A 27,061-nucleotide genomic window follows, 5' to 3' on the forward strand; every position below is an offset into this window, starting at 1 on the left:
TCCCTGGCCTTGCTCAGTGGGTTAAGGATCTGGCCTTATCGTGAGCTGAGGTGTGGGTTGCAGACGTGGTTCGGATCTGGCGTTGCTGCGGCTGTGATGTAGGCCAGCAGCTATAGCTCTAAACTGACCCCTAGCCTGGGAACCTCCATATTCCACAGGTGCACCCCCCCAAAAAAATTTTTTTTAAATAAAAAAACAAAAATAAAAAACCCAACACTCTCAGAATAGAAAGAAGAATCCTCAACCTGATAAAGAACATCCGGGAACCACGGCTAAAATCATACTATACGATGAAAGACGGAATGTCTCTTGTCAAAGAAGAAAAGACAGTGATGTCTGCTCTTATACTTCCACTCAACACTGTCTCAGAGGTTCTAGCCAGAGCAATTAGGAAGAAAAAGAAATAAAAGGTATACAGATAAGGCAGAAAAAGATAAAACTATCTCTATTCACAAATATATATACTTTGACCACACCTATGCCATGTGGAAGGTCCCAGGCCAGGGATTAAACATGTGTCACAGCAGAGACCTGAGCCACTGCAGTGACACCATCAGATCCTTAACCTGCCGGACCACAAGAGAACTCAAATGACATTTCTTTGTCTTTTGTCTTTTGTCTTTTTAAGGCCGCACCCACAACATATAGAGGTTCCCAGGCTAGGGGTCCAATCAGAGCTATAGCTGCCGTCCTACACCACAGCCAAGCAAAACAGGATTCGAGCCATGTCTTTGACCTATGCCACAGCTCATGGCAACACCAGATCCTTAACCCACTGATCGAGGCCAGGTATCAAACCAGCAACCTCATGGTTACTAGTTGGATTCATTTCCACTGCACCACAATGCGAACTCTATATGACAGGTTCTTATCCATAGAAAATCCTAAAGAACTTTTTTTAAAAAATCTATTAGATTTATAAAGCAAGGTTTAAGATATAAATATATGTTCAAAAATGAACTATATTTCTATACACTGGCAATGAGTAATCCTGAAATGAAATAAAGAAAACAATTCTGTTTACAACAGCCTCAGAAAGAATATTTACAAAAAAAAATTTAACCAAAAGGACCCAAGATTTCTACACTAAAAAAAATATTGAAAGAAATCAAAAACTTAAGTAAATGGACAGATACCCCATGTTGATGGATTGGCACACCTGATAATTTTGTTAAGGTAGCCATATTCCCCAAATTGATCTTTAACACAATCTCTATCAAAATCTCAGCTGATTTTGTAATGGACTTGCTGTAATGGCTCAGTGGAAACAAATCTGACTAGAATCCATCAGGACGCAGGTTCAATCCCTCGCCCTGCTCAGTGGCTTAAGGATCTGGTGCTGCCACGAGCTGTGGTGTAGGTCGCAGATGCAGCTCGGATCCAGTGTTGCTGTGGCTGTGGCTGTGTCTGGCAGCTATAGCTCCAATTCGACCCCTAGCCTGGGAACTTCCACATGCTACAGGTGCAACCCTAAAAAAAAAAAATCTCAACTGACATCTTTATAGAAATTGACACTCTTATCCTAAAATTCATATGAGAATACAAAACATGTGGAGCAACTAAAATAATCTTGAAAAAGAAGAGCAAGACTGAAGAATTCATATTTTCTTCCCCATTTGAAAACTTACCTCAAAACTAGAGTAATCAAGATACTGTAGTACTGGCATAAAGATAGACACATAGATCAATGGAATAATACTGAGAGTAAACAGACCATTACATTGATTTTTAATCACTGTATCATGACAATTTAATGGGGTAACACTCCTTCCAGTAAATGGTGCTGGGACAACTGGACACCCATGTGCAAAATAATCAAGTTGGACTCTCTACATCACACTGTATACAAAAATTAACTCAAAATGGATCAAAGACCTAAATGTAAGAGCTAAAACTATAAACTCTTAGAAAACATAGATGTAATTTTTTGTCACCTTGAACTATCCAAATTTCTTAGATATGATACCAAAGGCACAAATGACAAAAGAAAAAACTGGTAAAACAGATTTCATCAGAATTTAAAACTTCAGTGCTTTAAAGGATATTGCCAAGAACTTGAAAAGACAACCCATAGAATAGGAGAAAATATCTGCAAATCATACATCAAATAAGGGACTCAAGTCCAGAAAAGACAAAAACTCTTAAAACTAAACAATAGGGGGTTCCTGTCGTGGCTCAGTGGAAATGAACCCAGCTAGTATCCATGAGGATGTGGGTTTGATCCCTGGCTTCACTCAGTGGGTTAAGCATCCGGTGTTGCCATGAGTTGTGGTGTAGGTCACAGATACGTCTCGGATCCCACATTGCTATGGCTGTGGCATAGGCCAGGAGCTATAGCTCTGATTATACCCCTAGCCTGGGAACTTCCATACACTGCAGATGTGGCCCTAAAAAGACAAAAAAAAAATAAAGTAAAAATTAAAAAATAAAACTCAACAATAAAAAGATGAATCACTCAACTGTAAAATGGACAAAGGATGTGAACAGACATTTCTCCAAAGAAGATATCCAAATGGTCAATAAGTTCATGAAGAGATGCTCAAAATTACTAGTCATCAAGGAAATATAAATCAAAACCACAATGAAATACTACTTTATACCTACTAGTATGACTAAAATAAAAAAGACAACAATAACAATAATGACAAATATGTGGATAGATCTGAACTCTCATACATGGTTGGTAAGAATGTAAAATGGTGCAGACACTTTGGAAAACAGTTTGGCAGTTCTTCAAAAAGTTAAACATAGAGTTGCCATGTAGTCCAACATCCCCCCGCCCAGGTATGTACCAAGAAAAATAAAAACTTTCTGTGACTCATCTATATGGGAAAAGAATCTGAAAAAGAATGGATGTGTGTGTACATGTATAACTGAATCACTCTGTTGTATGGCAGAAATTATCACAACATTGTAAATCGACTATTTGTTAATAAAACTTTTAAAAATGAAAAAAACGTAAATAAAAACCTATGTCCACATATTTAAACAGGAATGTTCATAACAGCATTATTCATAATAACCAAAAAAAAAAAATGGAAACAACCCAGATGACCATCAAATGATGACTGTGTAAACAAAATGTGCTATATATGTACAGTGGAATATTATCTGGCAATAAAAAGGAATCAAGTTCTTATATTCCCCTTTTCTGTGTTCAGCCAGGCAACTGCCCTCTCTCACCTTGCAGAAGCCCTGAGAACTATTTTCTGGAGATGGTAAGACAGAGGATCTCTGGACTGGAAAACTCCAGGTGCAGAATAAAGTGGACAATATCCCATTGAAAAAAGAGAAATTCAAGGGCAGCCCACATGCCCTTGTGACGGTTAATTTTATGTGTCAATTTGTCTGGGCTAAGGGATGCCCTGATAACTAGTAAACATTACTTCAGGTGTGTCTGCGAGGATGCTTCTGGAAGAGATTAGCATTTGAACTGGGGAACTGAGTAAAGCAGATGGCCCTCCCCAAGATGAGTGAGCACCATTCAATCCACTGGGGGCCCAAATAGGACAAAAAGGTGGAGGAACCAGGAATTCAAGATCTGATTGGGGACCTCCATCTTCTCCTGCCCTTGGACATGGGCACTCCTGGCTCTGGGGCCTTTGGACTTGGACTGAATCATACTACTGGCTTTTCTGGGTCTCCAGCTTGCACACAGCAGGTCATGGGAATTCTCGGCCCCTATAACCACAAGAGCCAACATGTGGAGGGGGTGTCTTCTATTGGTTCCACCTCTCTGGAGCAGCTTGACTAACTCCTCTACTCTGCTACCCTCTCTGAATAGGAGACTGAAACCTTCTCATTCAGGGAACTGGATTTAAAAGTACTGACATCAGGGGTTCCCCAAGCAAACAGCCAAGACAGATGGTTCTGGAGTGAAGGCCACACCCACAAGACCCACATCTGTGTGCAGAACTAACTTCCATTTTTTAGTGTCCCACTTTCAAATACATGTAAACACCAGGAATCACCCACCACGTAAGCAGAGTCTATCGTGAAAGAAAACAAAACAAACAGACAAAAAAAAAAAAAAAGGCTACTTGGCTAAAACCTAGTCTATGAAAGGAAGAAGAAATATTTTTAAGACACTAACACTAAAATCAGTGAGACAAGAAACACTGCATCCATAAAGCAATAAATAACTTTTTAAAAAGGAACTTCTAGAAAACAACCAATTAAAAATATGATAGCCAAAATAAAGAACTTAATAGAAGGTCTAGAGGATCAAGTTAAGTCATCCAGAAACTTCAGCAAAAATAAAAAAATGAAAAATAAGAGAATAAGTTAAAAATTAAAGGACAGTGTAGGAGAACAAACATAAAAACTGGAATAGAAGCAGACCCATACTAGGGCATATATCACAGTAAAATTTCAGGCATTGATGACAAAAAGAATCTTAAAAATGTATGTGGGAGGGTGACTTGAGGGTGGGTGAGTTGGGAGAAAGGGGAGTGATAAGAGACTACTTGACTCCAATCTGCCCAAAGCAACTCTGGATGACAAAAGGCAATGGAGGGAGTTTCTGTTGTGGCTCAGCGGATAAAGAACCTGACTAGTATCCATAAGCATTCAGGTTCCCTCCCTGGCCTCACTCAGTAGGTTAAGAATCTGGCATTGCCGTGAGCTGTGGTGGAGGTTTACAGATGGGACTCAGATCCCACATTGCTGTGACCGTGGCATAGGCTGGCAGCTGCAGCTCTGATTCGACCCCTAGCCTGGGAACGTCCTTCCATATGCTGCAGATGAGGCCCTAAAAAGAAAAAGAAGGGGAAAAAAAATGCAATGGAAAAAAATATCCTCAAATATATAAAGAAAGTTGTTTTCAAACTCCGGTTGCATTTAAACACAAGGTGGGGGTACATTTTTAGACGTGCAAGGTCTTAAAAAAAAAGTATGTCCCATGCATCTGCATCCTTTCTCAGGAAGCTACTAAAGATGTGCTTCACCAAAATGAGGAAACTGACTCCCAAAAAAAGAGAAGATACAGGAAAAAGGAAAGCTGAGATAGGCAAAAGGCAGAGGAAATTTCAGGATCTGGTTGAAAGCAGATCCCTGCATGAGACTCAGGGGCTAGACAAGCAGTGAACCATCAGCATAGGACAGAGAAGGTTGTGAGGCTTCAGGAAGTGTCTGGGTGCAGGCAAATGAATTTTCGACAACCAGTGAAGAATAGGAGACTGAATTAGGACAGGTGCCTGGAGAGCTAAGCAGCTGAATACTAACAGGGATGTTACTGATTCCAGTATAAACACAAATTAGGCAGAAAATAAAGAGTACTTCATACACAGCTCAGTCACCACAAGCATTTACAGTCATGATAACAAACACTACATCTTGACCTAAACAATATTCTATTTTCAACAAAATTAGGAAGATGGGAAAAGTGTGTGTATGTATGTGGTAGAAACACAGAGGTTCAAGGGAGCTCCCTTTAATATTAATGGAATGTTTCAGAAGCAAAGCCTAAAGCCAATAATAATAATAATTATCACCACCACCATCACAAGAGTCAGAATAAGGCAGTAATATAGCAAGAACCTTAGTGATAAGGATCCAATTCTTTTTTCTTTTTCTTCTTTTTAGGGCCACACCTGCAGCATATGGAAACTCTCAGGCTAGGGGTTGAATTGGAGCTGCAGCTGCCAGCCTACACCACAGCCACAGTAATGCCAGAGCCGCATCTGCGACCTATGCTGCAGCTTGCAGCAATGCCAGATTCTTAACCCACTGAGACCAGGCATTGAACCTCATGGATAAGAGTCCGATTCTTAACCCTCTGAGCCACAATGGGAGCTCTGGACCCAATAAGTGTTAAACTCTGGTCTATCCTAAAGAGCAAGCTGAAGAGAGCTGCTACAGAGGAAGGAATGAAGTGGGAAGGATGCCATAACCCACAAGTCATGTATGTGGAACTATCTGCCTATTTTGCTCATGTATTCAGATAATTTTAGAGCAGCACTGTCCAACAGAAATATAATGCCACAGATGTAACTTTAAATTTCCTGGAGTTCTCCATATGGCTCAGGAGGTTAAGAATCCGACTAGTATCCATGAAAATGTGGGTTCGATTCAACCCCTAGCCCAGGAACTTCCATGTGCCACAGGTGCGGCCTGAAAAAAACAAAGAAAAAAATAATAAAATTTCTAATAGCTGTATTTTACAAAAAGGTAAACAGAAACAGGTGAGATTAATTTTAATAATATATCTCACTTAACCCAACAAATCCATTATATTATCATTTCCACATGTAATCGATTTAGAAATATTTACATTCTGGGAAGTTCCCTGGTGGCTCAGCAGGATCTGACATTGCCAAGGCTGTGGCTCTGGTCACTGCTGTGGTTCACGTTTGATCCCTGGCCTGGGAACTTCTGCATGCTGTGAGCATGGGCCAAAAAAATTCACTCTTGGTATTTTAACTAATTTTCAGGTATCTATTTTGTTTCCAGCACCTCAATTTGTACTGACCACATGTCAAGTGCTCCACAGTGACTTTGTAGTTAGTGGCTACCATAATAGACAGCAGAGTTTAAGGGGGTTGGGTTTTATTATAAGAAAAGAACTTATAACTGGCACGGTCTGATCCGGAAATATGGCCTCAATATGTGCCGCCAGTGCTTCTGCCAGTACACGAAGGATATTGGCTTCATCAAGTTGGACTAAGCTTCCTTGAATGGGTCATCCAGGACATCCACCTTATGCAGAAACAATGTTAGTTCTTTGTATATAAAATAAACATTTAAAAATTCTAAAAAAAAAAAAAAAGAACTTAAACAGCTCATACAACAAAACACAACCCAATTTAAAAATGGGCAGAAGACCTAAACAGACACTTCTCCAAAAAAAGATATACAGATGACCAATAGAAACATGAAAAGATGCTCAACGTCACTAATTGTTAGAGAAATACAAATCAAAATGACAACAAGGTATCACTTTACACGGGTCAGAAAGGCCATCACTAAAAAGTCTACGAATGATAAATGCTGGAGAGGGTGTGCAGAAAAGGGAACCCTCCTACACTGTTGGTGGAAATGTAAATTGGTGTAGCCACTATGGAAAACAAACAGAATGGAGATTTCACAATAAACTAAAACTAGAGTTAGCTCAATGCCTGGACATCCTTCCAGGCATATATCCAGACAAAATTACAATTCAAAAAGATACATGCATCCCTATGTTCATAGTAGCATGATTTACAACAGTCAAGATATGTAAACAAATGTCCATTGACAGATGAATAAAGAATATATTAAACACACACACACACACACACACACACTCGCAATGAAATGTAACTCAGCCATAAGAAAGAATGAAATAATGCAATCTGCAACAACATGGATAGACTTAGAGATTACCATACTAAGTGATGTAAATCAGAAAGAAAAAGAGAAATACCATATGATATCACTTATATGGGGTATATAAAACATGTCACAAATGAATTTATCTACAAAACAGAAACAGACTCACAGAGAGAACAGACTTCTGGTTGCTGGGGCAGGGAGGGATGGACTGGAAATTTGGGATTAGCAGACATAAACTATTATATATAGAAAGGGTAAGCAACAAGGACCTACTGTATGGCACAGGGAATTATATTCAATACCCTGTAATAAACCATAATGAAAAAGAAAAAAAGACATAATGGAAAAGAAAAAATGGATTATTTCTAATCCCAAATTCCTTATTTATAAAATAGGGATAGTAATAGCTAACTCAAAATTACCAAAGGGCTAAGAATATGAAAACCCTCAATATGATCATTTAAAAACAAGAGGCCGTGGATAAGTGTTAACAGTTACTCTTACTTTGTCAATGTTTTGTTTTGTTTTTTAAATCTGATGAATTTAATGATCTTTAAAAAAAAAAAACCTGATAACCTTTTTTTAAATTTATACTTTTTTTGCCACAATGTACAGCACCTTAATGTGGGATCTCAGTTCCCAGATCGGGGACTGAACCTGGGCTGAAGCGGTGAAAGCACTGAATCCTAACCACTAGACCAAGGAACTCCCCCCCCCCAAAAAAAACATCTGGTAATCTTTTTAAAATCTTTCTTTATCATTATACTCATGGCATCTGGAAGTTCCCAAGCCAGGAACTGAAGGTGAGCCACAGCTATGACCTACATCACAGCTGGATCCTTTAACCCACTGCACCGGGTCAAGGATCAAACCTGTGCCTATACAGCAATCCCAGCCACTGCAGTCAGGTTCTTAACCCACTGCACCACAGCAGGAACTCCAACACATAATGTGATTCTAAATTTTTTTTTGTGCTTTTGTCTTTTTAGGGCTATGCCCACAGCATATGGAGGTTCCCCAGTTAGGGGTCCAATAGAAGCTGAAGCTGCTGGCCTATGCCACAGCCACAGCAATGTGGGATTGGAGCTGCATTTGCAACTTACACCACAGCTCAGGGCAACGCCAGATCTTTAACCCACTGAGCAAGGCCAGGGATCAAACCCACAACCTCATGGTTCCTAGTTGGATTTGTTAACCACTGAGCCATGACGGGAACTCCCAGAAAATTTTTTAATAATGTTCATCTTAGCAAGCCCATTTAGACAGAGGTGTAAATGGAAAAAATAAGTTTCTAGAAAGTTAGGAACTTGTGTTTGAAAACAACATTTATAAAGGTTGTTCTGAAAACTTTAGATCTTTAAAATTCTATTATTTGAGCCTGATAAACATACAGTCGATCCCCTTAAATACAGTGAGTCAGGCTTAAAAAACTTCTGCTAAGAATTTAGAGAGTCCCTTACTGGGGGTGCTTGGGGGGACTCAGTGGTTCAGCTAAATGAAGAAAAGAGGGAGAAGGGCTATGCTGCAAGTACTCAACCAAAGTGGAAGCATGCATGATCTAGTTATTTTTCATAGGACAGGTGGACCACATGGAAGGCTGTGGCAAGGCTTTAAGACCATATTTGCCAATGGATAGATTTTGAGCCATATTACAGTGAAGGTAATGTTTCTGACTCACAACAAGGTTCTGGTCAACTTTCTTTAAATGCTCTCTTTTTTTTTAAATTGGTAAAGCAAGAGCAGCTACAATTACCTTTTAAGGTCTGGATTCTTTGAAAAATACCATCAAAATCCTATCTCAAAAATACAATCTGTAAGAATCTAGAACTGAAAAGCATATTTTTATATGAAATAATATGGTCTCCCATGTAAAACAGGCTACATGAAAAAAAGAAGCCGTATAGTACATTTTGCATACTTTTAACCCATTTTTAATACCACGTGGTATTCTGCCTCTCAGTTTTTTCACTTGTTCCAACAGTGTTTGCAGTCTCAAAAATAACAATTTCAGGATTAAAGGCACCCTACGGATCATCTACTCTCAGGCCTGACATCTCTTTCCCTAATGAGAACTTGGGGGACCAAGCCAGGGTCTTGCAGCTGAAGGTCAAGGGCAGGAGAAGAGTCAGGTCAGCTCACCAAGGGCAAACTAGCACCATCTGTCCCCTGCAAAAGTGCCAAGGTCATATGCTAACTAGGCTGTCAAGGTAGGTACGTTCCCCTTCTTGGTCCCCAGCCAATACACAAGTTCCCAACCCAGAACATGACTTCAAATAAAGCTACATGAGTGGTGGTTCTCTCCTGCTAATCAAAGAAAGAGATAGAGGAAAAGACAGAGACAGAAAGGGGAGGGAGGGAAGGAAGGAGGATGGGAAAGAATGGGGGAAGAAGAAGGAGGAAAGGAAGGAACAAGGGAGGAACCAAGGTAAGGTAAATGCGGTTTGAATTTTTTTTTTTTTTGTCTTTTTAGGGCGGCACCTGCGGCACATGGAAGTTCCCAGGCTAGGGGTCTAATGGGAGCTGCAGCTGTCAGTCTCCACCACAGCCTCAACAACGTGGGATCCAAGCAATGTCTGCAACCTATGCCTCAGCTCATGGCAACACCAGATCCTTAACCTACTGAGCAGGGCCAGGGATCGAACCCGAATCCTTAAGGATACTAGTCGGGTTCATTTCCACTGAGCCACAACAGGAACTTCTGGTTTGAACAATTCAGTTTACCATCATGCTATGCGACATGGCACACTTCTTCAAAAACAAAAAATAAAGTCTACCAAGATAAAGCCCGAAATACATCTGGCCAGCAGTTGCATGGACCTTGAGCCTGCATACTTGCTGACGTCACTGGAGATAAAGAAGGCATATTTCCTCTGCTTCATTACAGCACTAGGCACAGGTGCTGGAAATGATCTACACGACGAACTGAAATCTGAAATGAACTGAATCAATCTGCTGATTTCCAAATATGGTGAAAGCACAATTATGGATCCTGGAAGGAGCAGGTTTGCAAAGGTGACCAGCCCTCAGAGCACTGCTTACCACTAGAGGGTGCTCAAGAAAGTCTGTTTGGACGAAGAAATATTCCAGGAAAGGAGACCATTTTATGTTTCCAGTTTTTAGAGAAATTTTTCAAAAAATATATTGAATCTTTACTGAATTTCACTTAAAAAGCATATATTGAATATTTATTTTATAAATCAGACAGAAATGATCATGTGTCATCACCATGGGCAATTCATGTGACTGCCCCTTGAGCTTGTTCCTATACAGAGCTGCTCACAGCGGAGGCCGAGGTCTCTGCTTGTTTGCTCATCTTTCCATGAGCTGTCAGAGGGCCTGCCCTGCCTACCATCCCCTCTTGGGTTCTTCAACTTAATCAGATGAGCCTAGAAACCTAGGGGACCAAGTCTGTCAGGTTGATGGGATGTTTCCTAAGCCTCCCTATGGATTTGCATGTACTTTGGGTGAAGGCTTTGAGCCCTTTGTCTTAGGTAATCAAATGGCTATTACCTATACTTCAGGATTAGGGTTTCTACAATAATGAAGATTGCTGAGTCACAGCACAGTGGACGCACAGTCCTGGATTTGACCTCAGCGTTTCATTCTTTCTGCCTTAGTAGGACAATGCTGTTAGACAGGCTGACCGCTAAGATCTCAATTTCTTCTTTTTTTTTTTTTGAGGGCCACACCTTCCTAGGCTGGGAGTTGAATTGGAGCTGCAGCTGTCGGTCTCTACCACAGCCACAGCAACGCCAGATCCAAGCTGTGTCTGCAGTCCACACCACAGCTCATGGCAATGCTGGATCCTTAACCCACTGAGTGGGGCCAGGGATCGAACCCGCATCCTTGTGGATACTAGTGCTGTTCATAACCTGCTGAGCCACAAGAACTCCCTCTCCTCCATTTCTAAACTACTGTGATACAAAATTCAACAACTATTCCATGAATAAATAATGCCAGTGCACAAATGCTTCCAGAGAAGAGAGTAGAAGGGAGCCCCTCTCAGCACACAACTCATTTAATGAAGCCCTGATAGAAAAACCAGGCAGGGGCAGATTAAGAAAGGAAAATCAAGAGTTGCCATTGTGGTGCAATAGAAATGAATCTGACTAATGTCCATGGGTATGCATTTTCAATCCCTGGCCTTGATCAGTGGATTGGGGATCTGGAGTTGCCATGAGCAGACAGCTTGGATCCTGCATTGCTGTGGCAGTGCTATAGGCTAGCAGCTGTAGTTCTGATTTGACCCCTAGCCTGTCCACGTGACTCAGGTGTGGCCCTAAAAGGGGGGGGATGGAAAAATCACAGCCAATTCTACACCTAAACATAGAAGAATTCCAAACAGAAGCAATCTGAATCCAGCAATACATAAAAAAAATACACCAGATCCAAGTGAAGTTTATCTGAGGAGTACAAGGTTGGTTTAATACTAGAAAGATCACCATATGTAAAAACTGAAGTAGCATAAAAGCACATGGTCATTTGAAAGGAAATAGAAAAAAGAAAAACATTAGAAATCTTATAAAGAAATTACAAAGAATGTAGCCAACGTGCTTAATGACGAACCTTAAAAGCAATTTCTTTGAGAGCTTTTGAAAGTAATCATTTAAACTAGCATTCCACAAATATAAAATATCTGGGAATGAATTTAGTAAGACATGTGCCAGACCTCACGATATTGATCTTTGAAGCCAATGCCATCCCAGCTACAATCCTGAACTGGGAATCTGAGGAAGAGCAAAAAGAACTAAGATATTTGAGAGAGAGAAAAAGAAAGAGAGAAAACAAGGGAGGGAATTTAACAGCTGCAGCAGAACTACCACAATGTTATAGTAAATTAAACAATGTGCTGGCATAGAGGTAAACAAACAGGCCGAAGAGACAGACTTCATAGACCAGAAACAAACCCATGGGTTCAGGGAAATGGATGATGGGAGCAGCCCTGCAGATCAGTGGGAAATAAAGAGACAATTCATTCAATAAATTGTGGTCCAAAAACTATCCATTTGGAAAAAAAATAAAACTGGACTACTTCACACAAAACATAAAGATGAGGTAAAAACTCAAATGTGAAAAATTAGAATCTTTTAGAAAATATTTTCACGAACTCAGAGACAGGAAGGCGTTTTTAAAACTAGATACAAAGAGTACAGTCCATAAGGCAAAAGAGTGGTAGATTTAGCCATTATTAATGTTAAAACTTCTTTATAGGAGTTCCCATCATGGCTCAGTGGTTAACAAAACTGACTAACAATCATGAGGATGCAGGTTTGATCCCTGGCCTCGATAAGTGGGTTAAGGATCCCACGTTGCCATGAGCTGTGGTGTAGGCAGGTGGCTGCAGCTCCGATTTGACCCCAGCCTGGGAACCTCCATATGCCACAGGTGCGGCCTAAAAAGACAAAAGACAAAAAAAAAAACAACAAACCACTTCTATATAGACTGGAATAAAATATTTGCAATCCGCTTAACTAGTAAATAACTTATAAACTTAAACATTAAAGAAGTCTTGGAGTTCCCTGGTGGCCTAGTAGTTAAGGATCTGCATTGCCACTGCTGTGGCTTGGGTTATTGCTGTGGCATGGGTTTGATTCCCAGACCAGGAAATTCCACATGCCAAAAAAATTAAAACATTTTTTAGGCACAGCCAAAAAAATTAAAATTTCAGTTCATCAAAACACACCCTAAACGAGTTCCCATTGTGGCTCAGTGGGTTAAGAATCCGACTAGTATCTATGAAGATGCAGGTTTAATCCCTGGTCTCCTCAGCAGGTTAAGGACCTGGCATTGCAGTGGCGCAGGCCCACAGCTACAGCTCCAATTCAATGATTTGACCCCTAGCCTGGGAACTTCCATATGTCTGAGGTGCAGCCCTTAATAACAACAACAAAAAAAAATACTGAAAAGAAACTGGGCGCGCGGGGGGGGGGGGGGGGGGGGGGGGCGCGAAGGGCGCAGGATTGGTGACATGTTGGGAGCGCTGGAACTCAGGTTTGATCCCCAGCCCCAGCATTCCTGCAGCTGTGGCTTAGGTGGAAACTACAGCTCGGATCTGATCCCTAGCCCAGGAACTCCATATACCAAGGGGTGGCCAAAAAAAAATAAATAAAGGGGATTTATTTAAAAAAAAAAAAAAAGAATGGGGTCAGGGCTGGAGCCTCAAACTGAGAGAAGATATTAGCAAGACATAACAAGCAAAGCATGCCTATCTCAAAGAAAGCAATCTAATAGAAAAATGGTGGAGTTCCCATAGTGGCTCAGTGGAAACAAATTCAACTAGGAACAATGAGGATGAGGGTTCAATCCCTGGCCTCGCTCAGTGAGTCAGGGATCTGGCGTTGCCATGAGCTGTGGTGTAGATCACATACAAGGCTCAGACCCCAAGTTGCTGTGGCTGTGGTGTAGTCCGGCAGCTATAGCTTCGATTCGACCCCTGGTCTGGAAACTTCCATGTGCCTTGGGTGTAGCCCTAAAAAGCAAAAAAGAAAAATGGGCAAAGGGGGAGCCCAGAGCAAGCTGCCCCTGTCTCCCAGCCAAGACTCCACAGCTCTGGCCAAGACAGTGGGGGCGGAGGTGGAGGTCTTCTGATCCCTTCTATTATTTGTGCCTTGACAACCACCCTGCGGAGGTGAGGGGCATGTCCTTCACTGCCCTTTTATGAAACCCAAGAAAGCACGAGTCTAAACACAGAAAGACCATTTGCCAGGCAATCTGGGGACAGTACACACTCTGCTCTCTTCTCTCAGTGCCTGTCATCTGGGACAGAACAGATGACAGTCACAGACGGTCCCATCGGCCACCCACAGGGAAAAGTCAGGACTTGGTGATGCCAGGAGGTTCCAGATCCCAAAGTGATGGTTAGCCTGCGTGTCCCCCGCAAGCAGAGCCTCTTCAAGTTCCCCGACTCCATCCTGGCACCTCTCCATCCTCAAAACCATTGCTGGAGATGTCTGAGCAGGTGTCCCCTCTTCAAGGCTCTTCACCAGGGTCTCCCATAGCGCCATACCTGCCCCCCGCCACCCCAGCTCTGGCTCTTTCCCAGCTTCCACGCCTCCATGTGGCCAACCCTGGTGGCATGTGTCCTTGAACGTGCAGCTCCAGCTCTCCCCGCCTTTGCCCATGCATGCATGCCGCCTTCAGAATGTCCTCTCTTCCCTAAGGATGAGTTCTCCTCTGAAAACCAACTCAGATGCCACCAGTTCCTCGAAGCCCTCTAGTTATCCCCAGAGTAAATGGCTCCCTTCTCTGGGCCACACCAGGGCCTTACACCCCCTCCTCTCAGTTACACATAACTGGTCTCAGTCTCTCCCATCTGCCCGACCGTATCTGCCTGAGACCAGGATCCGTTCTTATCCTCTCTGATACCTGGCATGTGCACAGGTATGCGTCAAAAGTCTAATTTGAGTCTGCAGATGTTACTTAAATCAGTGGCTACAGACTGTGTTAATTTATTTTTTTAGCTTTATAGCTGTTTACCTATTGTTTCTTTACTGTCTCCAAATCTCAAATCCCTCTCAAGCACTGTCTCTGGTCCTACTTCAATTATATGTATCATGAAGCCAACCTCGAGAGTTTATATGCATATGAATGTAAACAGAAAATGAAAGTGGTTTTGTTATGTTTTGTTTCTTTTCACAGCTGTACCAGAGGCACATGGAAGTCCCCAGGCTATGGGTAGAATTGGAGCTGCAAGTGCAGGCCTACGCCACAGCCACAGAAATGCCAAATCCGAGCTGCATCTGTGACCCACGCTGCAGCTTGCGGCAACACTGGATCCTTAACCCACTGAGCGAGGCCACAGATGGAACTTGTATCCTCAAGGACACTGTGTTGGGTTCTTAACCCACTGAGCCACAATAGGAACTCTAAAGACGGAGGCATTTTGTAATTGAACATAGTGGGCAACGATAGAGGGTTGAAGTTCATAAATGTTTTTCAGGGTACATTTTTGTTTTGTCTTTAAAATACTGATATCCTAACATTCATTTGAATGGAGAAAATTCGATTAGCCTCCGTATTTTTTTTTTGTCTTTTTGGGGCTGCACCATATGTAGGTTCCCAGGCGAGGGGTCTAATCAGAGCTGTAGTCACCAGCCTATGCCAGAGCCACAGCAACGCCAGATCTGAGCTGTGTCTGTGATCTACACCACAGCTCATGGCAATGCCAGATCCTTAGCTCACTGAGCGAGGCCAGGAATTGAACCCGCAACCTCATGGTTCCTAATCAGATTTGTTTCTGCTGTGCCATGACTGGAACTCCTAGCCTCTGTATTAATTAAGGTTTCAATCTGGGAACATCTGCAGGTTTTTCTAAACTTGTTTAAAGAATCATTAAAAGATAAATGGGCACACACATAATTAAGAAGCAAACATGCACATTAAAAAAATTATCTTTCTAGGCTCTTAGAGTTACTTTCAGGAGGGAACAGCAAGCTCAGTGCCTAGGGTTTAAAGCATAAATGGTAAAAAAAACCTTCTCTCTCAGAACTGCCAATTCAAATCTACATTCAGTAGAATTTTTGTTCTATTGCCTGTTTTTAAGAAATTCAGGACAATCCTCAGAAAGATCAATATCCAAATATGTGAAAGCATGTCATTTACAGAAGCATGCTAAGAAGTTAGAGTAAGTCTTGGAGTCCCCATCGTGGCGCAGTGGTTAATGAATCTGACTAGGAAACATGAGGTCACGGGTTCGGTCCCTGCCCTTGCTCAGTGGGTTAAGGATCCGGCATTGCCATGAGCTATGGTGTAGGTTGCAGACGCAGCTCCGACCCCACATTGCTGTGGCTCTGGCGTAGGCTGGTGGCTACAGCTCTGATTAGACCCCTAGCCTGGGAACCTCCATGTGCCGCGGAAGTGACCCAAGAAATAGCAAAGAGACAAAAAAAAAAAAAAAGAGTAAGTCTTACAAATAACATCTCATCCTCTATTCTGCATTCCTGAGACCACTTTCTCTGATCTGAAAACAGGCATTCTTTCATAAAGAGGAGACTTCGATAGCATATGACCCCACCAAAAATATGTGTGCATGTGTGTTTTTAGAGGAGAGGGAAAGATTCTAAAATCCTTAGAAACATTAATTTGGAGTGGGAGTGGAAGTAGATTAAACAATATCACATGATTGTCCTGTCATTTAAATGCAAAGCAGAGATAAACGCTAATAAAGAAAGTCAATGACCTTCTAGATTATGCTGTGGGAAAATTCAAGGCATTCTGAAATTCACATTTGTCTTCCTTCTGGCATTGCTTGGCCGATGTCACAAACCAAAGCAACTACTCCAGTTTAAAAAGACCAGAAATTAACTGTACGCTTCTAATCTCCAAATTTCAAATTTTATCCAGAAAAGTATTGTACTTCCTTCTTTCGTCTTAAACTTTCAGTAGCTATGGGAGCAGAAACTGAAAACAAAGGCCCTAGAATCTCTGAAGGAACAACTGTAATTCAACAATGAGAAATCCTTTCATTCCTTCTGCTTCTATTCTCCCAATCTAATTTTTTCTCTCTCTCACACACAGACACACACAAAAGGACAGTATCAAGGAAGGAATCACAAACTTTAACAAAATACCAAGGAAAAAATGACAAATGAGAAAATATCTTGCTGGCAAGAACTTAGATAATGTTTAAGAAGGTAATTGAAGTCTAAAAAAAGAATCATGAGAGTTCCCGTCATGGCACAGTGGAAAAGAATCCAACTAGTATCCCTGATGATACAGGTTCAATCCCTGGCTTCGCTCAGTGGGTTAAGGATCTGGTATTGCTGTGCTGTAGGTCACAGACTTAGCTCGTTTGTATCCTGCATTGCTGTGGCTGTGGTGTAGGCTTGGCAGCTGTAGCTCTGATTAGAACCTTAGCCTGGAAACTTCCATATGCCATGGGTGCGGCCCTAAAAAGCAAAAAAAAAAAGGAAAATTAAAAAATTTTTAAAAATCAGCTTTTCCTATTATTTATATGACAATCTTGAATGCCCGAAAGGAGCTTGAAAATCAAAAGAAAAAGACAAACAGGGAAGCAATCAAGAACTGAAGGAAGATAATGCAAGTGACAAAAAAATTAGGATTTTTTTTTCTTTTCCTTTTTATTTATTTATTAATTTTGTCTTTTGTCTTTTTAGAGCGGCACCTGCGGCATATTGAGGTTCCCAGGCTAAGGGTGTAATCGGAGCTACAGCTGCTGGCCTATACCAGAGCCACAGCAACACCAGATTTGAGCCGTGTCTGCGACCTATACCACAGCTCACGGCAACGCCAGATCTTTAATCCATTGAGCAAGGCCAGGGATCAAACCCACAACCTCATGGCTCCTAGTTGGATTCGTTTCTGCTGTGCCATGATGGGAACTCCCTCTTTCTTTTTCTTTAAATGTAAGCCAAATAGTCAACTCTCCCACCAGATTCAGTCCACTGAACAGTCCTACCTTTTAGTCACTCTATACCCTTAATCTGACCAGCTAACCCATGATCTGAGCTTCCCATTCCCGCTGGACCCACAGAAAATCCCCACCTGACTTCTCTAATAAACACCACCTAATTTTTACTTAATACTTTGTCAGAAACAGACATAGGCACTGACCCATGAGGCAGTGAGTCTCAGGTTCTGGTAAAACAGACATACATTCAAATCATGCCTTTTAACGTGACCAAAAAAAATCTTACCTATGAGATGGGCTAATCACTAATCCTCAGCAAAATGTAAATCAAAATCACAATTAGATACCATCTCACACCTGTCAGAATGGTTATTATCAAAAAGACAACATGGAGTTCCTGTTGTGGCGCATCGGAAACAATCCAACTAGGAACCATGAAGTTGCAGGTTTGATCCCTGGTCTTGCTCAATGGATTAAGGATCCAGTGTTGCCATGAGCTGTGGTGTAGGTCGCAGACATGGCTCAGATCTGGTGTTGCTAAGGCTGTGGCGTAGGCTGGAAGCTACAGCTATAATTAGACCCCTAGTTTGGGAATCTCTGTATGCCGCAGGTACGGCTCTAAAAGACAAAAGACAGAAAAAAACAACAACAAAAAATAAGTGTTGGTGAGGATGTGGTGAAAAGGAAGGCCTCGTGTGCCATAGACAGGAATGTAAATGGATGCAGCCACTATAGAAAACAATATGGAGGTTCCTCAAAAATATTAAAAATACAACCACCATATGAACCAACAATTCTACTTCTTGGTATTTACTGGAAGACAACAAAAACACTAACTTGAAAAGGTATCTGCACCTCCATGTCCATTGCAGTGTTTAGTTACAGTATCTAAGATGTGGAATCATCCTAAGTATCCATCATAGATGAATGGATAAATTACACACACATACACACACACACACACAGGAATATTATTCAATCATAAAAAAGAAGGAAATCCTGCCATTTGCAACAACATAAATGGGCATCCTCTTAAGTATAATAAGTCAGAGAAAGTCAAATAGCATACGATCTCACTTATATGTGAAATCTAAAACCAAACCAAACCAAACACCAAACTCTGATGGAGAGAACATGCTGGTCGTTGTTAGAGGCAGAAGTTGGAGATGGTGAAATGGATGAAAAGAGTCAAAATGTACAAACTTCCAGTTAGGGATAAAAGGTCCTGGGAATGTAATGGTGACCATAGTTAATAATACTATATTGCGGAGTTTCCATTGTGGCTCAGAGGAAATGTATCCGACTAGCATCCATGAGGATGCAGGTTCAATCCCTGGCCTCCATCAGTGGGTTAAGGATCCGGCATTGCTGTGAGCTGTGGTGTAGGTTGCAGACTCGGCTCAGAACCCTCGTTGCTGTGGCTATGGTGTAGGCTGGCAGCTGTGGCTCCGATTCTACCCCTAGCCTGGGAACCTCCATATGCTTTGGGTGCAGCCCTAAAAGGACAAAAAGAAATAATAATAATAACGTATCATATACAGTTGACCCTTGAATAACATGGGTTTGAATCAGGAGAGTCCACTTCACTTGGATTTCTTTCCAACAAATACATGATCCACACTTGGTTGAATGCAAGGATGTGGAACCTCAGATACCGGGCCAGGGGAGGTGGGGGCTGGGGTGCTATAAAGTTCCGTGCAGATTCTGAATAGCTCAGAAGGTTGGCATCCCTAATCCCTTGAGTTGTTCAACATCAACTGTCTTTTCCTCTTTGAGGAGAAAGCAGTTGGTCTTTCATCATTCAGTATGATTTTAGCTATGGTTTTTTTCCAGATGCTCTTTATCAGGTTGAGGATGCTTCCTTCTATTTTGGGTATGTAGGATTTTTTTTTAAATCAAAAGAAGTGTTTGGGAGCTCCCTGGTGGCCAAGTGGTTAAGAATCTGGTATTGTCACTGCTGTGGCTCAGGTGTGATCCCTGGCCTGGGAACTTCTGCATGTTGTGGGTGAGGCCAAAAAAATAAACATATAAAACATAAGCACACACAGAGAAAGTGTTGGGTTTTGTTAGTTTTTTTTTTTCTAAATTTGAGATGATCAAATGATGATATTGCACATCTGAAACTAATGTTATAGATAAATTATACCTCAGTAATAAAGAGATCCAATCCACTAAAACCTCAATGCATGCATTTTCAATTTTCAAAAAGCTATAACAGGAGTTCCTTCGTGGCTCAGCAGTTAACAAACCCAATTAGGATCCATGAGGATGGGGTTTGAGCCCTGGCTTCACTCGGTGGGTTAAGAATCCGGCATTGCCATGTGTAGGTCGAAGACTTGGTTCAGATCCTGTATTGCTGTGGCTGTGGTGTAGGTTGGCAGCTGTAGGTCTGATTCGACCCCTAGCCTGGGAGCTTCCATAAGCTGCAAGCGCAGCCCTAAAAATCTATTAAAAAAAAAAAAACAAAAAACCTATAGCATGTTTAATTCAGAAAACACAAATTCATAAACTATACAATGGCAGAGATAAAGTCCCAACACAAATACATTTTACCACCAGTATCTCCCAGTTCCTCTATGTGTGGAAGGCTTGGCCACCAAATAACTAGCTATTTTTTTAATATTAAATTAAAATGTTTTTAATGTGAAGTAACTAGATATTTTAATATGAAATTAAAATAAGTTTTTAATGTGAAAATAAAAAACAAGCCAAATGCCCTTCAATTGGTGAAAGTGTAAACAAATTAATCTATCCATGCAATGGAATACTACTCAGCAACCACAAAGGAATGAACTACTGACACTTGCAACAACATAGATGGTTCTCAATTACGATTCATGAAAGAAACCAGATGCTATCCCACCCCCCAAACAGCACATACTCTAAGATTCCATTTAGATAAAATCCTAGGAAATGCAAACTTATGTAGAATGACAAAAAACAGATCTGTGGTTGCCTGGGAGAGAGAAGCCAGACGGATTACAAGAGGGCCAGAGAAAACTTTGGGGGGAGGAGGGGTGGGTATGCATATTATCTTGACTGTACTGATGGCTTCATGGGCGTATATGTGTAAAACACAAACTGCATGCTTTAAATATGTGAGTTTACTGTATGACAATTATACCTCAATAAAGGTGTTTGAAAAAAAGAAAAGACCATTGAAACACACCCGCACACATATCTTCCTGACTTGGTATACTATATTTAAACCACCTTCTTTTCCAAATGGGTACATGTCCTGAAAAGTCATGGAATTCCAACACCTTTCCCCTTAAGTGATTTGCACGCATGAAAAAAACTTTAATACAAACAACTATAACAACGGCAACTAATATTTACATAGCTGTGACTATGTGCTAGGCACTGTTTTAAGCACTTTTTTTTTTTTTTGTCTTTTTTGGGCCATACCTGAGGCATATGGAGGTTCCCAGGCTAGGGGTCTAATCGGAGCTGTAGCCACCCACATACGCCAGGGCCACAGCAACTTGGGATCTGAGCCGCATCTGCGACCTACACCACGGATCATTAACCCACTGAGCAAGGGCAGGGATTGAACCCAAAACCTCTTGGTTCCTAGTCAGATTCGTTAACCACTGAGGCACGACGGGAACTCCTTAAGTACTTTTCTTACATTAACTTATCTGACCCTCATATATCAAACCTATTTTACAGATGAGGAAACTGAGGCATAAAAGGGCTAAGTAATCTGCTCAAGATCATACAGCTGTAGCTGGAGGAGCTAGGATTTGAATTAGGGTTCCTCAAATTTCCTCCAGAGGATCTCAACCTCTACTGATACTGGTCTAGAGTTGTTTTTTGTTTTTGTTTTTTAAAGCACTCCAGTGATCTGCATGAGCAGCCAAAGTTGAGAATCCCTGAGATAAATTAGATTTAGATTTCTCATTTAGGCAGATTAAGCAAAGTTCAAAAAAAGCTTTGGTAGGCGTTCCATTGTGGCTCAGCCAGTTAAGAATCCAACATAATGTCCACGAGGATGCCGGTTCAATCTCTGGCCTCACTCAGTGGATTAAGGATCTGGAATTGATGCAAGCTCCAGCATCAGTCACAGATGTAGCTGAATCCTGCATTGCTATGGCTGTGGCTTAGGCCAGCAGCTGCAGCTCCAATTTGACTCCTAGCTTGGGAACTTCCATATGCACAGATGAAAAAAAAAAAAAAGGCTTTGGTAAACTACGGCCCAATGTTTTCAAGTCGATACTAAACTACTGAATACATGTATCATTTTGATTCAACTTTAAATAAGTTAAAAGTAAAAATATACAAACATGACATGAGATGTTGTCATAGAACAAACTACCTAACAATATACCCAACTGACAAATTCTCAAGTTTTTAGAAGGCTAAATTAGCATCACGAAATCAAGCTGATGGATAAAAGTATGGGAAAATGTGCCATATGTCCACTGCCTTTAAAATATGGAATTGACACTGTACTGTGAATTATTTCAGAAGCACAGGTTGAAAAGAGACAGTCTTTGCTTTTATTTTATTTTTTTAGTCTTTTTGCCTTTTCTAGGGCAGCACCTGCGGCATATGGAGTTTGCCAGGCTAGGGGTCTAATCGGAGCTGTAGTCACCAGCCTACACCAGAGCCACAGCAATGCAGGATCCGAGCTGTGTCTGCAACCTACACCAGAGCTCACGGCAATGATGGATCCTTAACCTGCTGAGCAAGACCAGGGATTGAACCTGAAACCTCATGGTCCCTCGTCAGATTCGTTAACCCTGAGCCACAATGGGAACTCCCAGTCTTTGCTTCTAGTCCATGGTGGGAATTCCTGCTCTTGGAACTTTAAGCTGCAAATTTTTTTTTTTTTTTTTAAAGACCACACCTGTGCCATATGGAAGCTCCCAGGCCAGGGGTTGAATAGGGGCTACAGCTGCCAGCCTACACCACAGCAACTCCAGATCTGAGCGGCTTCTGCAGCCTACAGTGGAGGCCATGGCAACACCAGATCCTTTAACCCATTGAAAGAGGCTAAGGATCCCGCATCCTCCTGGATACCAGTTGAGGACTTAATCTGTTGAGCCACAACAGGAACTCCCGAGGTGCACTTCTTAAGGAAGATTCTGACTCAGTGGGCCTTGGGATGGAGTAAGACTGTGTTGCTAACAAGCTCCTAGGTGATGCTGATGTGGTTGATAGACCACATTTGGAGCAAAAGGCCTTAAGTAATTTGAATATTGGTTGTAAAATTAGCCAGTTGGCCTACAAATAGAGTTATGTCTAGAATCCAAGAAATAAGTATCGACACAATTTATTTCTAGTCCAGGAAATAAAGGGGCAGGGGAGCAGAAAGAGCAAGCAAATATTTGTTTGTACAGTGTAGCGGTTCTAAGAACCATAGAATACTTTTACTTGCCCTGGGTAACTGTCAAAGAGATAGAATGAAATAAAAGATCCCATTTTGTTTGTTTGAATTTACCGCATAATCTTTATGACCTCGTACACACTAGGTACTCAACAAATGTACTGAATGAATCAATGAGAAGTATACACAAACACCATCTGAATTGTTTGTCACAACCCAAAAAAAATGTCTGGGAAGGGTAATCTATTTGTACACATAGATGTTGAAACAAACACCTGGCCCATTCGTTGTACTTCATTTTATTCCTCAAAAAAAGTAATTTTCCAGACCAACACTTTCACTGTAAAGCCCAGGCTTCCCGAACCCTTAGGTTTAACAACTTTTTAGCTCTTCAAAGACAGTGGAGAGAGGTGGAAGCATAGGGAGAAGGATTCAGAAAAGGTTCAATAATCAAAGGGAAAAAACCAAAAGGGGAGAGGAGATTGGCAAACAGTTTAGTTCAAGTGAAGGAACATCTGAGGTGGTCAGGATTTCCAAGTTCTTACCTATGATGGTGACAGGGTTTGGGTTCGGGCTTTTATTTGTTTTGTTACTCTCCAGGGTCCCTGATGAAGTAGTACCTGGCTGTGCAAACTCAGACTGAAAGAGCAGCAGGCTCTCAAACTAGTCTTTAGAAGCTTGGGGATTCGTGCTTCCGCCTTACTTTCTGCTTCCCAGAGACTGCCTGCGCGCGCAAGGAAAACAGCCGCCGCCCAAACACAAGATGACCTGGGTAGCCTCACGATGGGCTTGAAGCCACAACCAGGATCTGAAATGGCGACGAAACACTAAGCGAGGCCCCAGAGAGCGCGAGAGATCTGCCCAAAAGAAAAATGGCCTCCGCTCAGGACCTCACGGCTTTCAATACGGCCCAAAACAAGAATGGCGGAAAAGGACGTCTATTTAGAGGCTGAGAACGACATGAACACGATTGACCGGTGAAGAATTACAGTACCCACATTGCTAGACGGCTGGGGTGATCGAGGAAAAAATAAAGTGAACATTTCTGTAGTTCAGAGTGCTTCTTGACACTGGAAAATTACTAGCACAAGGATGGGACTATTCCCCCGAAACTTCGATAGGGAAAAGCATGGAAAACACAGGTTGGAAAGTAAAGGTGGCTTTCACAATGCCGGATAAATTTTAAAATCGCCATAAACAAAATTTCTTCAACAATCCTTTTGAATGGGACAGGAGAATACAAGTTTTGTCCTCGATCTAAAAAGCAAGATGGGAGATAGCGCGGAAATTATCTAACTGCTGAAGGGCACAGAATTAGAACGCTCCCGACTTCCCCGTAAAGCCTCCAGAAAGAGGACTAAGGGCAGAAGCTGCTAAATAGAGCGCCACGGGCTCGCTCTGCGCATGACTACTCTCCAACCCCATCCAGAGAAGAGGTCACTGTCAATTCCTTTTCTCCTGGTTTTCCAGGCAGCCACAAAGGAAGGCGGGGAATTGGCGAGGAACGACAGAATTCGGCGCTTTGGAATCGGTCAAATAGGGGAAGCCTCGGAGCCGCGGAGAACTGTTGATCACGTTTTCATAAAAAGAACCTCTTGGAGTTCCCGTCGTGGTTCAGTGGTTAGCGAATCCAACTGGGAACCATAAGGTTGTGGGTTCGATTCCTGGCTCCACTCAGTAGGTTAAGGATCCGGCGTTGCCGTGAGCTGTGGTGTAAGTTGCAAACGCGGCTCAGATCCCACATTGCTGTGGCTGTGCCATAGCTACAGCTCCGATTCTACCCCTACTTAGCCATGTGCCGTGGGAGAGGCCCAAGAAATGGCAAAAAAAAAAAAAAAAAAAAAAAAAAGAACCTCTTAAGCGCGCGCCTTATGGAAGATGCTGTGCTTTAAGTCCATTCGATCTGTTATTTAAGTTTTTCAGTTTCAACTATTTGCTGAGATTGACAGTAAGCTCCTCACCCTTTCCTTTCTGGTCCGGCCCACCGCGTTCTGGGCTGGGAGTGTCACTAAAACCCGGAAGAGCGTAATATAAGCGGAGCCGGCGCCACCCGCAGAATTGCGCATGTTCCATCTCTAAGCGCGGGGCACCAGTTGCCTGGACCGGCGGCGGCGGGTGAGTGGGGCTCGGTGTCTGGGTCCTGCTGGTAGTGGCGGTGGCCGGAGGCGGCGCAGCGGTCGGTGCGCAGGTGAGAACGCTGGATCCGCCGGTGAAAAAGCCAGCTCTCTACCTGGCCGAAGAAAGGGATGGGGGGCATTTGGGTGGCTCCTCCCTGCTCAGAAAGGTCACTGGTGTCACTGAAGGATAGTTGGGAGCGGGGGCAAGGAGTAGGCTGCCTCCGTAGAAAGCCAAAATTTTACCTTTAAAACAGCTATGGGCAGTGATGATTTGCTGCAGGAAGGAATATGAATCGCGAGGAGGTGTTCCAGTGGTTGGGTAGAGCTGCCGGTGTAGACCCTCTCTGTCTCCCATCTGTGCGACCACACCGTAAAGTAGACGGAAAAATGTCCCAGTGAAAGCACCGATTGCACTTGCGCTGCCTCACCTGGGTCTGGGAGGTGAGAGCCGCCCTCTGACGTGGAAGTAGATGTTTGACCTTTATACAGCGTGGTAGTACCAACTCTGAAAGCAGAAGGAGGACTCGGGGCTTTGGACATTCTGGGGATGGAAATCTTTTTGAGGTGGAGACCCTCTGAGGTCATATGCATCCTCCTCCCAAATTGTATCTTCCCCAAATCCTGTTGCTGTTTCAGAGGCTACAGAGCCTCTATTCTGGCGGTTTCATTCATTTGTAAATGAACACCATCACTTTATATTCGTATTTGTCACACTGTGCTGAGTTAGCAGATATAGCAGTGACCAAAATAGACATGGTCCCTGCCCACATGGAGCTTATATTCAATGATGGGCGGGAAAACGATAAATATCCACATTGATAAGTGCACAAGAGGTTTCCAGATTGTGCGGGATTGAGTTCCCTGAGAAGCAGACCCTAAGGAGTTGTGGGCAGGACGTTTATTAGGGATGACTTTTTGGATCTTGCTAAGGAAGAAAAGCAGGATTGGGTATATAGGAAAAGATGAGCTCCAGGGTGATCCCAAGGATGGCCTCCACCAGGCTCACAGAAACTCTGGGCCTGGATTGACCCTTAAAGTCAGCCCAGGAGTTCCTGCTGTAGCCAATGGGATGGTCTGTTTCTCTGGAGCACTGGAACGCAGGTTCAATCCCCACTCCAGCACAGTGGGTTACGGATCCTGTGTTGCCGCAGCTGCAGCATAGGACACAACTGCGGCTCTGATGATCTCTGGCCCAGGAACTCCATATGCTTCAGGTTGGCCAAAAAAAAAAAATGAAAGAAAGTCAAAGTCAGCCCATGTTGGAAGGAAGGGCCGGACCTTTATACTCCTGCACTGATCAGTCATTAGATACCCATTGCTCTGGGAAGAAGGCGTGACTTTGACCCTTTTCAGCCAGTCAATCCTGAAGGGGGTTAACGTCTGTCTCAGTATTCCCAGGAGCTCTAGTCCCACAGGAATCTCCTGAAGGGCCTATATTTATATATGATTTATATTAAAGAGAAATACATAAGAATCCTCATGTAGCCCCATGCTACAGACTGGTGAAATCAAGTCAGGAAAGAAGTACTGTGCTTAAAATTGTTAAGTTGTGGAGGTTAGAATTTGGATCCCATCATTACTCAAAGCTTCATCACACTAGGAGTCATATTTAATCTCTTGGTAACTGTATTAACTATTATCAGAAAAACAAATAGGGGATAATCACCCTGTCTTTGCTGTTTTGCTCTGCCCTTGAGTTTTCCAGTTTCCTTCGTGATTAGCTTTCCTGGCCCTCAGTTTAGGAGCCTGTTGTCTTTTTTTTTTTTCTTTTTTGGCTTTTTTGGGTGATACCCACGGCAAATGGAGGTTCCCAGGCCCAGAGCTGTAGCTGCTGGCCTACACCACAGCCACAGCAACGCAGGATCCCAGCTGCCTCTGCAACCTATACCACAGCTCACGGCAACACCAGATCCTTAACTCACTGAGCAAGGC

The 27,061-nt window shown here is 42.4% G+C and overlaps 1 protein-coding gene across 1 annotated transcript in view; it reads right to left on the minus strand.

The window, feature by feature from the left end:
- Nucleotides 1-24,623, minus strand: part of SLX4IP (SLX4 interacting protein) — a 212,771-nt gene extending 188,148 nt beyond the window's left edge. Inside the window, 1 exon segment of the mRNA XM_053743491.1 lies at nucleotides 23,558-24,623. The gene's annotated coding sequence lies outside the window, so the exon portion shown is untranslated.
- Between the last annotated feature and the right edge of the window lie 2,438 nt (nucleotides 24,624-27,061).

The sequence above is a fragment of the Phacochoerus africanus genome, chromosome 3 (assembly GCF_016906955.1).
Source record: "Phacochoerus africanus isolate WHEZ1 chromosome 3, ROS_Pafr_v1, whole genome shotgun sequence".
Classification (NCBI taxonomy): Eukaryota; Metazoa; Chordata; class Mammalia; order Artiodactyla; family Suidae; genus Phacochoerus; species Phacochoerus africanus.